Source organism: Rhyacophila brunnea, unplaced genomic scaffold (assembly GCF_057557595.1).
Source record: "Rhyacophila brunnea isolate RB1 unplaced genomic scaffold, BYU_Rbru_1.0 scaffold_5, whole genome shotgun sequence".
Taxonomy (NCBI): domain Eukaryota; kingdom Metazoa; phylum Arthropoda; class Insecta; order Trichoptera; family Rhyacophilidae; genus Rhyacophila; species Rhyacophila brunnea.
The window spans coordinates 29597096-29609104 of NW_028233170.1; the positions used below are offsets into that span (position 1 = coordinate 29597096).

At 33.0% G+C, this 12009-nt stretch overlaps 1 protein-coding gene across 1 annotated transcript in view; it reads left to right on the forward strand.

The window, feature by feature from the left end:
• chinmo (Chronologically inappropriate morphogenesis) overlaps positions 1–12009 on the forward strand; it is a 362087-nt gene that overhangs the window by 180343 nt on the left and 169735 nt on the right. The window contains exon 2 of the mRNA XM_085955597.1: positions 5077–5207. The gene's annotated coding sequence lies outside the window, so the exon portion shown is untranslated. The remainder of the gene's footprint in view (positions 1–5076; positions 5208–12009) is intronic.

Sequence of the window (12009 nt, forward strand, 5' to 3'; positions counted from 1 at the left end):
AATTTGAGCGTGATAATATGGATAAGTTCACATCGATTCAAGATCTGATAGAAATGACGGTGATCGCAGCGACGTCCCGTATGGGTATGCAGTCATGTTTTGCTTGGGGATGGAAAATTAAAGAATGATTGCAGATAATACACTTTTTAAGAGTGGATTTCGTGAAACCGATAATTTTTCGACTGCGATGCTAATGATACTTACTGTCTGAATAGTGTCTTAAAAAGTGGCCTCCCAAATACTATTACCCATAGTGTAGCGTATCACCTCGCCAAACCAAATATCATGGATTCTTTGCGTATTTTGCGACTAAAATAGGTCAGTTTTGCGACAAAAACTTTTACGGACGTAAAATGCCGCCATTCGACTTTTGCATTCTGACGGTGCGGCTTTACGGTAGCGAGTCATGGCACCTAACGAAGGCTCAGAGCAACCGTATATGTACTGTGGTTCGGGAACAAATGTTTGCGACTGATACTGGGTGTGCGGTGGTATGACTTTAGGAGTAACGAGGAGATAAGAGAACGTGTCAAGCAGTCTCTCTTCACGCTGAGAGTGAAGAGGCGACGTTGGACCTGACTCGACCGTCTGGTGCGGATGTCAGAAGAGAATCTCAACATGGATTTCCTGTTGTTCAAGTCAACCGGATTCCGATGTTCTGGAAGGCCGCTAAATACCATCTATAGCAGTGGTGACGAACCTATGGCACGCGTTCGAAGAGAAAAAATACCTATAATAATAAATTACAGATCGCATTGTATAAAAAATAGCAGACAAATAAATACTCTTCAAGAATAAGCATTACGTTTAATGTAAATATATAATTGCATAGATCGGTCCTTGGGCTTTATGCGCCATGTGGTGTCCATATACTCTAGCTAAGGGGGACAAGCCGAAGAAGAAGCAAACATAAGATGGACATATTATTATTTTACGCCCGTAAAATATGTCGTAGGTACAATCCGTAGATAGAAAAAAATAATGTAATTCGATTTCGCAAGGTGATAAGCTATACTATGGGTATTATAATGTGTGCTACTAGTGCTCACGTATATATGCATGTAAAACATGGACCATTCATGTGAAAGAAATCGAAGTACGAGTAGCGCAAAATGGATGTTAATCTGCATTCTGGGCATAACGCGGAAAGACCACAAAAGAAATTAATGGATAAGAAGGCAAGTAAGAGTATGCGATATGAAAGACGTCGTTAAGCAAATGAAATGGCAATGTGCTGGATATGTCGACCGTAAAGTGACAACTCGTCATAGAGGTTTGGATGAAACGATTAGTGGCGGCGCTTTTTGGTGGACTGTAGGAAGGGGATGATTTGAATGCGGGGGAAGGGCGGTTACTCAGGGATTCAATCCAGGCACTAAACTTTGATGTTGATATGGCGGGCGCGCTGGGCTGGTTCCGTGTTCCCGGACTCACACAACTAGTATGATCACTCTCACCGTTGCACTGTACTTATGACGGATGGGTGGGTAATGAGATTATGATTGTTTATGAATTACGGTGATTGACGCTGCATTGGTGAAACCGTAACTCGTAATTGAATTTCTTCTTTGATGACGCTAGGGCAGTCAATCTAGTGCAAGTCTTGACGCTTTGATGGTCTGGAGACAACTGCCTGTCATTTATTTATTAATGTGCCTGGTACTGCAGTGCCTGGATAACGCACAATAATTCGTTACTGTGATGGCAGACGGTTATAACTGCAGTTTTTTCACTTTTTAAGTTTTCGTCCATAATAATATGTTCCAAATTGTATATTCTTTGATGTGGCAAAATATTAGAGCTGTAACTTTATTGGTCACAAAATAACGTTAAAAGATATCTGCATCTGACCAAATGTGAAAAAAGTTGATATGGACAAAAGATATAATATCTGCTTAAAATGCAAAATAGATAAACTTCACTCTTTTTAAAAGAAATGATTTGAGGTTTGTGTTGGTATGTTAATTCCGCTTATTTTGGTATAACATACTTCAAAATATCTTACAACCTAACTCTAGTCAGATTGATTTCAAAACTTTGTTTTTGCTCTCCTATAAAATTGCGTAAACAGCAGTTATAACATATCCGTTTGCCATCACAGTACCGAATTATGAGATGTAGGTAAGACATTTGTATGGGATTAGCGCTACCACAGTCAATTATTGACCCAAACAATTAGGTAGTGGTTCCGGATTTGATTTAATCACGGAACCCTACTACATTATGTAGTACAGCGATACACCATATTTGTATCATAGTAGATTAAAAAAATATGTTAAAAATGTCGAACCAAAGTCGAAGTCGACCAAAACATGCAGCAGTATATTTTTTACTTTGGAACATGTTAAGGGTCCGTATTCCGATCGCTGCTCCTGTGGTTTACCATCCGGGGCGAGCAGCTTGGTCACCCACTGAAAAAAATTGGCCTCTCGGAGATGGACCACAGCTCGCGGTGACGTACTGCCACATAATTCTCAATCGCATCTCTCACACGCGTTATTATTAACATATCGCTCCCAGTGTATGCCATCTCGAATTCGGTCCCACGGTCCTGGGTGACTAATAAGAAAATGATACCGTAACAAAAATGCAGGATGTCTTTGAAGAAATAGTTCTAAGAAGACTATTTATTACTTACATAAACTGTCAAAAGTGATAGGTACATATTATTATTATAGTTCTTCATTCCCGATGTGAAACTTGCTATGAAATGCGTTCATGACCACACACAGTAGGACGTAGTAAAGAAGAACACACTAGAAATTGATTGAGCAATTGTGTCAATTAAACAATCTAGTGGTAGGTAATATTTTACCAATTTTATTGCCAACAAATAAATATCCCAAATTTCTCTTAAATAATTCGTCAATAAAAGAATTTCAGCTTATCTACGAGTAGAGTTGGGCATTTCCCGAGAATATCTCAATCTCGAGATTCGGGATTTTCCAAAATGATGAAATTTTAAATTCTCGAGATTCGGGATTTCCAGAAAAGAATTCTCGAGAATTCTCGAGATATCGGGAAATTTAAAAAAACTTGTAAAAATCCTAATATCAGTCTAAAAACAGACAAATTCCAAAAAAATATATATTTAAATGTATTCAAAATATGTAATTGTGTGTAAAAATAATTCAAAACATTACTTATTAAAATGGAATTTCAAAAAACACAGACTGTCAATCGCTGCGTCTGACAATCGCGTACGCTTTTAAGACACAAAATTTTCTAATGATGCGCTCATTTTGAGTCGACGTTGGCTTAATTGTGTCAAATGCCTCGATCAGTCTTTCAACGTTTTGTGTTTTCTGTCCACTTTTTTCATATAGAAAATCGTTTATTCAATTAATATTTGATAATAAAGAAATCCCTAATCCCGAGAAAAGATTCTCGAGATCCGGGATTTCCCGAAATGTTAAAAATTTCAATTCTCGAGATTCGGGATGGAAAATCTCGAAACCCAACTCTATCTACCAGATATTCCACTACTGTAATATGTACAATCTTATCGTATTTAAACATCGATTCAAAAATATTTTCGTATTGTTGAATTGGTTTATTATAGAAAAAAACTTCTCGTCGTTAATCGTCTAATTGTTTGTAAATGATAAAGTAAACGGTGTCCTGCTGTTGGCGTCTTACTTACGTTACTTACTCACGTAGTGTCTATAATAGTGTGAACTATCAATTCTTAGTTGAGATTCATTGTATTCATTAAAATAAAATATGGCATGTAGTACTTATTGTAAATAATTTAATAACCACCAGGACGTGTATAGTCCGCTTCAATTAGTAATATCAAATTTATGGTGTTTGAAGTACAGATCTACGATCACATTCATGTGTTTCGAAAAGTTAAGTGAATTTGATTTACTTGTTGTTGAATAGAGAAGTGGTTAAAATTGTTCTTATTGTCTTCAAAAAATAACTTTGTCATTTTTCAACAAGGCAATTTTATGTTAGTGCGGGTCAGACAACATAAATAAATCCCAGAGAATAACTTACTGTGTAATTTGCTACAGCTTCACTTTCATGTCTATATAAAAGCTCTATCTGCATTGAAGAAAGTTCTGAAACATCTTTGGGTATAACTTACTTACGAAAAGGTTCAATGAGCACATATGCACAAACATGGATGCCAAATGATACGAAACAATGAATGTTAAAAAGGTAAAGAGAAGACTAACTAAGCCTATTTATTGACAACTACTTTCGGTAATGAAATTTAAAAAATCGAGATTTACGAATTTGTTTTTAAATTTGTCCACATGCAAATTTTCAACGGCCAGCACAATTAATAATAGCCCGCCTGTGAGAACATGCGTCGTAGTATTCGATTCTGTGCCTATACCTATATTTAACTTTAACAGAACCACGGACCTTTACCTTTCTCAGGCGTAACTTTTTATGGACTTGTACGACCTACGCCACACATTCGATGACGCAATAAAACTGCTTTTAATATTATGCATTAACTGAATAAATCCACATTTATATTAGGTAAACAAACATCTTTTAACAATAATCAACATTATTGGTCAATTATACATTTTTAATAGTGTTATCAAATCGCGTCAACAAACCAGAAGAGTTCAGGAAGAAACCGTAGATAAAATTGTTTGAAAATAAATATAACAGCAAAAGTGCGAAGTTTTTATGTATTTTGGGAAAAATTTAGGGTAATATCCAAATTTTATTTTTGTAATGACTAATCACGATTAGATGTTTTTTAAGGGGCGTCGACAGTCAATCATTACAATATACGTATTAGTATATTTTATTTTTAAAATCTTTCATTTTGTGGAGTTGGAAACAATGACCTTCGATATTCTCATGGAACAGGCACGAAAACAAAAATAATCTTCTACTTTTTAAATATACCACAGCGTTTTTAGATTGGAAACACTGGTTTTTGATTCTCTGATGATGCATACAACATGCACTAAAAAGGTTTTTATACGCTGCCCCTTCAGCAAGACATCATTTTAGTAGTGAAACAAACCGATGTATAAATCTATGATAATTTTTTTATAGTAATACTATTTTGTTCTAAATGTGTGTTTTGGTTTTATTTTTCAGAATTGGTGTGACCCTGAGAGACTCAACCGCGTCAGAGATCGGACGAAGACGAGGGACGCAGAGTCAGCCTGACTCTGGGGATGATGGCGGCGATCAAGTAAACAAATAAGCGGCGAGGCGTCGAAATTGGAGTGAGTTTTTATCTTTCTTTACGAATAATATAATACCTATATCTGGTATTATCTAATTATGCTACTACCTAAATATCAACTGTTTAACCTATTTAACCGTTGATCGGCTGTATAAGGGCTTGTTTAAACTTTTCAGTACTAATCGTTAGTTCTAGTAGTAAATATGCCGAATACTAATGCTTATTACTAACTCGGCCTTTTTACACGTTGTGGTATTAGTGTAAATAGTACATAATAATGATTAGTCCTAAGCCGATGTAAACAAGCCTTTACGAATGGTAAAAAAAAATCTACACGCGTGGTGCATGTGACAAGATGTGCATATAACTTGTGACAGGATACATCTCTCATTCTAGATTTTCGAGTTTTAACGCAAAAGAACCAAAAAGCCTTGTAAGCATTCTTCTGATTATTTATTATATATATATGCCACTAGCAGTAGTCAAATACGTCTTATTACTATTTAACATACATTCTATGACATCTAATATAGAAACAACGAAGCCATTTTTAAATCTCCCAATTTTATGGCCATTTTAATAATAATAAATACGGTATAGGTAGGCTTACCATAATTATGAAACTCTAAACCGGGAACGGGATACAGGTCAAAGAAACAAATTGTTTTATTATTAAAAGTATGTACAAAAGAAGAATTCTGCTGCAGCAGAAATTTAAATTTATTTATTTATTGTACCAGTCATACTTCTTGCTGGAATGAACTTTTTTTCAGCACTTAGGTAATCATTTTTTTTTAAATTTTATTATAAAAAAGTTGCATTAATGCTGAAGTGGCCAATTGAGTTACTCAAACTGTGTAAATACGAACATATTTATATATTTTCACAACAAGAGCTTCAATTTCGATTGGCAGACCACTGATTGAAGTATATTGTGCAATATGTGCTCCACAGTCCACATCTAATGCCGACGATATTAACACCAAGTTCTTGTTTGAGTCGGCTATAAACGTTATTCTGCCTTCTTCTATGTAGGTACGCCTCCAAAATTTGTGTTACAACAATTATCACCACAAAATGCAGCTATCTTTTTGTCAATCTCATAACGACGCAATGTTCAACTTATGTTTTTCAGTCAATATTTCCGATGTCTCGCTGTTAACAGACTCAAAATCCAGCAGTTTTACGTGCACACCTTCCAATGGTAAAAAGTATCTAACAACAACAGGCGCTAGTTTTAGTTCTTTTCTATTTGAAGTGTCGTTAGTAACACTTACAAAATGCGTCTTCTGTCAACGGCCAATCATGACAATTTATTATTGCCAATCATTCATACGAGGATTAACAGCCGGGACAATATATCAAACTGGCCGGGACGCCGGGATCAATGTGTGAAACCGGGACAATCCCGGTCAAACCGGGACGTATGATAAGCCTAGGTATAGGTACATACTAGGTATATACATGAATCTGCAATGCGTTAATTAATCCAGTTAACATATGATAAAGTAACGGTTAAATTATTTAAAGTTAATATTAATTGTTTAATTTATATTTATAGGTATTGTACTGTTTACATACTTTTGCCATTATTCACATGTTTTTATTAAAATATAATATCGGAAAATAATAATTTAAAAAATAACCACAATAGTGATCATAATTCATGACACACGATGTGACGACACTAATATAGAGTTTAACAACCGTCCCTGCAGTATATGGTTTATGTATGCATTTGGTTAATATTGACGTTATTTCGATTGAGTTTAAACTGCAGCTCCCTCTAGGTACAGCCCACTGTGGGATACACTAGGATAGTCCGTTGAGAACGTCATATTATATTTGACTGAATTACATAAAATATTATTTTAATAGAATTTTCATTAATTAACAACACTTTCAATGGCCATCGCCACTCAATTTCCTTTATGAAAATAATCGCTCTGTCAAATCATAAGACATTTTTATTTAATGCAAATCTGTTTCCTTCTAACTTTACTTATTATTTCTTCATCAAGAGAATTTACCTAGAATTGTATGCATCATTCAAAAAGACGTTCTATTATTATACATAGCGATAGAGTAGACCAATTTTCAATTCAGAGAACTCATTTCAGAGATGCATGTTGCATACGGGTCTAGAATGATCATTTTTTTTCGGTTCACAATTTCTCAGAAGGCGCAGTTTGTTGCCGGAAAAGGTGCATAGCTTATTTCTTTTTAATTCAGTATACACATCTTTTTCCTGGTGTAGTAGAGTTCACTTTGCGGTTTCGTTACATAATTATATATTTTATGTACCGTCATATGCACGGGCCATTTTTTATTTTGCATCTAAAAGTTGGTAGGTATAATAATATTTTGAATTATGAAAATAATTTATCGTGCAGTGGATTCTCTATTATATCAGCCTATGATTTTTAAATTAAAACATACAGACAATTTTGAAGTTTTTTTTTAATATTCTATTGTGGTTTCGGACGATATCTGTTTTTAATGACTTATTTGTACTGTTAAACTTGACCACAATTATTTTTAATAAGACTTGTACCTACGTACTTGTTTACTATAGTTATAATGAGAGTTACATTGTATGTACGTATTTAATAATAATTATAGTAATTTTAATGTACAAATCTTAAAATAACGTTAGCCATTACGTGTGACCCAACGATAAACTCATTATCGAAGATTTTTTTGCATTGATGTTATTTTATTATTGTGTACAAGAGGCCAAAATGTCCAAAAGTCTAGTAGTCCAATTCGCTATCTTAAACTGATAAGAAATAATAATAAAATTCAATAATGATTCAAGTAGTCTGGTTGCGAGAATTTTATCAAGGATATTCATTCAGAAAATGCTGTTTTAAGTTGACAGAAAATTTAATAAACTATTTTATTCAACGACTAATTCACAAGATTTGAGAATGTAACATTCTATACGGAAAAAGCACACTGGCGCGAATCAAGCAATGCATGATAATATGTTTTCAAAGTATGTATGTTTAACAGAAAAATTTGGGTACATTCTAGTATCAAGACCATTTTTATAAGGTAAGCATTTTGCTAAATTCACATACCTAGATTCGATGCGTAAAAAAATCTGACGGTTCGTAAAACATTCGGAGCCATTCATTGGTCGGCTTATTCGTATAAAACAGTATGCAGCTAATGAAGCACTGGCTGATTAGTAATATGTAGTGGTTTTCAGTCAGATTATATATTATTATTATGATGGAGGTTTGCTTAAAAAATGGGCAATGTACGATTTTCGTTTGTAAGAACGTCTCCACGAGTGAATCGAAAAAATCAAACCTCACTGTTCTAGGGTTTCCAATCCCGGATAGAATTTTCAGTCTCAGGATTACTCAACCTGTAAAAAATTGTCACATAATATGAGTGTACCTATAGGTACATACTAACAAAATAAACTATAACAAACGTCACAAAATGTCGTAGCAAATTCTTGATTAATAATTTACTGCCTACGCAAATAAATACGAATTTTTATAATATTTTCCGATCCTGTAATTGTATGAATTAATAAAGATTATTGGTATTTTTCAAAGGTTTAAATATTTTTTTAGTTTTACACATGCTTCCTTTAAGTAAGTAATAACATTAATTTTTAATTATTTATGCTTGACGGAAAGACATGGTATTATAAATAAACAAATATTTGTTTACTTGTTTCGTTCTCAAACATGATACAATAATAAATAAATCCCGCTTTTCTAATATTTTCAATTGGCCGGAATCTCGGGATTACAAACCCTAGTCCTACCAACCTACTACTCTTATTAAATAATAATATGTCGATGCTAAAATATATGCATGCTGTAAGCTTATAATAATTATTATAGTAGTAAGTTATATTTATCATTCAGTCATTTTTTTAAGTTAATATCTGTTCCTGTATTATATTCGAAATGTTCATTTAAAACTGTTTAGTGGTTTTTATAAAAATAGAATTATTAATTTGTCAAATGTTTTTGTTCAGTATTAAATCACGACTGGGATGGAAGTGATGTACCTATACTAGTATACTTACACTAGGACACATCCAAACAACAAAATATTGCAATCATAATGAATTTTATCCGGGAAACGATACAGTGGAAAACAACATAGGTACATATACTATATATGATTTAAAATGAATTAGTAATTATTTGATTGTTCAACATTTCGTCGTATTTTGTTTATTTTTTTATAAAATAATATTTAATTATGAAATCAACATACATTAATTATCTAATATTTATAAAAAAAAATGAATTTTATATTCATCTTTCTCCCTCTCTCACACTCTCCCGCTCTCACACTCTCCCGGATCAATTGGTGTGGTGTTTTGAAGAAATCATCAATGAACACTTTATCTTAAGTGTTTTAAATTATTTTTGTGTTTATGTAAAGTTAATGAGTTCATCAAATTCTGTGTTAAAAATCTTATTTGATAATCTTATTTGTGAAGTCTTAAATTTAAATTAAAAGTTGGGCGAAAATTTAATATGAAAGATATTAAATAAATAAGACCAAACTATTGTATTTTTTTTAAATTTTGAATATATTTTTTCATTTAAAAAAATATTGATTTTTCTTGAAAAATTTATTGTGAAACTTGAAATATTTTCTTCTGTGTGATTTTGCCAGTACTCAGTAGTGGAGATTATAAAGAGAGTTGGAATAAAAATTGTGTTGGTGTTGTCTAAGAAGTGTATATGAAGAGCACGGTGACATATTGACAACGTCGGACATTGCAGAGAGAAACGTGTGGTTTATTCAGGACATATGGCTACAGGTTACAGCGTATTAAATTAATAAATATTGTGATATAACTGAGCCATGGCTACAGGTTACAGCGTATTAGATTAATAAATATTGTGATTTAACTGAGCCATGTAAAAAATCTTAACACCACTCCACATGGATGTACTGAAATATGACTATATTCTAAAACATTAAATCGAGGGGTTTAAAAGAATACTATTTTATATAATTTAAAATACTTTATGCAGTCATCAAATGTTTAAAATAAATATAAAGGATAATAAGGCTTCAAAATTATATAAATGGATTATCTACAAAGTTTAAGTAATGTCTAGGATTATGCTCTGAAAATACCATAAAATCTCCATTTTGACCTACGTTGGGCATGTGGGCTCTTAAGTACTAGAAACTTATTATGTCGTGTAGTTAACAATGCTCATATCTCTATGAGTTAGCTCGATAATGATTCCGGTCTCTAAGTTTCTGGAGGAGATTTCCCTAAGGGATGACACTGTTATTGTTAGGTACCTACCGAAATTATTAGGCACCTGCCTACTGAGGAAACGTCAGATATTTTTTTTTCCATAAACGAAGAACATTTTTTTTATTGATAGGTATGTTTAATTCTCATTACTATTTTTTACTGTTTCGTGTAAGTACTAATATGGTTGAATTAATTATTCATATTGGTAGGTATCTGAAGTATCCATGAATAGAATAGAATGCATAATGTGAAAATGAGCTTAATTGCGTTGTAATAATATTGAAAATAATTCATTCACACTTATGTACATACTTTATTATGCATTTATTATAATATGTATTATAATACAGAATTTTGAAATCGGCTATAAATAGAAATATGATATTGGTGAAAAAGTTTTAAATTTAGTACTATTATTCCCTAACAGAATCACCGCAGAAAAAGATGCTTGGAATGCTCAAGGCCATGCGATATATAAAAATTACTAGAACTAGAGGTTAAGGACACCACCGGATTAGTAACTTGTTGACCGCGAAACTCGTAAAAAATATTCCTTTATGCTTTAATGATGCCAGCTGACTAAGAAACTTGCAGATTTATTATATTATCATTATGGCCGTGTTTTAAATTAATAATATCTGCAGTGCCTATACAACTTTACTGCTGCACTAAAATTAACCGACCGTTTTATTATAGATACTGACGTGAAACTAAACGTGATTTTTATAAGACTGAAGAAAATGTTTCTGGGTGAATTAGGAATTGCAATCTCGGCCAGAATTATAGATGCCGGGATTTCGGAGTTAGTATTTCCAATTCTGATCACTACTACGCACCGTGAGTGTAAAACCAAGGCATCTGCAAAAGACATATTTTTGATATATTAGGGTTTGAAGTCTTCGTTTTGTTAGGACAGAGTTTCTAAAAAAAAACCATAATATTTGGTTTATATCTACATTATATTGCATGTTCTTTCAGTTACTTCACTTTTACATTATCAAGTTCACGACTTTTGTTGCAGTTGTTTTGCATTTAATCTCGAAATTGAAAAATTTGCAGATGCCATGGTTTTACACTCACGGTGCGACTAGATCCCAGAATTATTGAAAAATCTAGATAATAATATTTATGAAATATTGCCTATTTTGTCAGTATTTTAAAATATATATATATATTTTTTTTTATTAAGCTTCGAAGTCTCAATTGAGTCTTATTTAGCTTTACTTTTAAACATACACTATTAATACATACTAGCTGAGCCAGCTGGCTCTCGCCAGTCTGTCTCGCTAGGTCTTGCAGACAGCTTAGCGTCCTAATGTATGGTATTGAATTTTAATAAAATTGAGAGGTATGCAGAGACGGCGCCGTTTGACATTTTACTGATTTTTCACTTTTACAATTTGCAAGTCGTTACTTTCGATATAAATTTGGCGTCATATGCAGAGTCTATTATGGATTCACCATCTCAAGCTGCTAGACCTAGCAGAATAGCAGGTAATTTGATTGCGATTCAATAATATAACGTTAATATTAATCTCACGCGTATCCCCTTGAGGTAATAGATGAAGATTAGCCATATAACTAT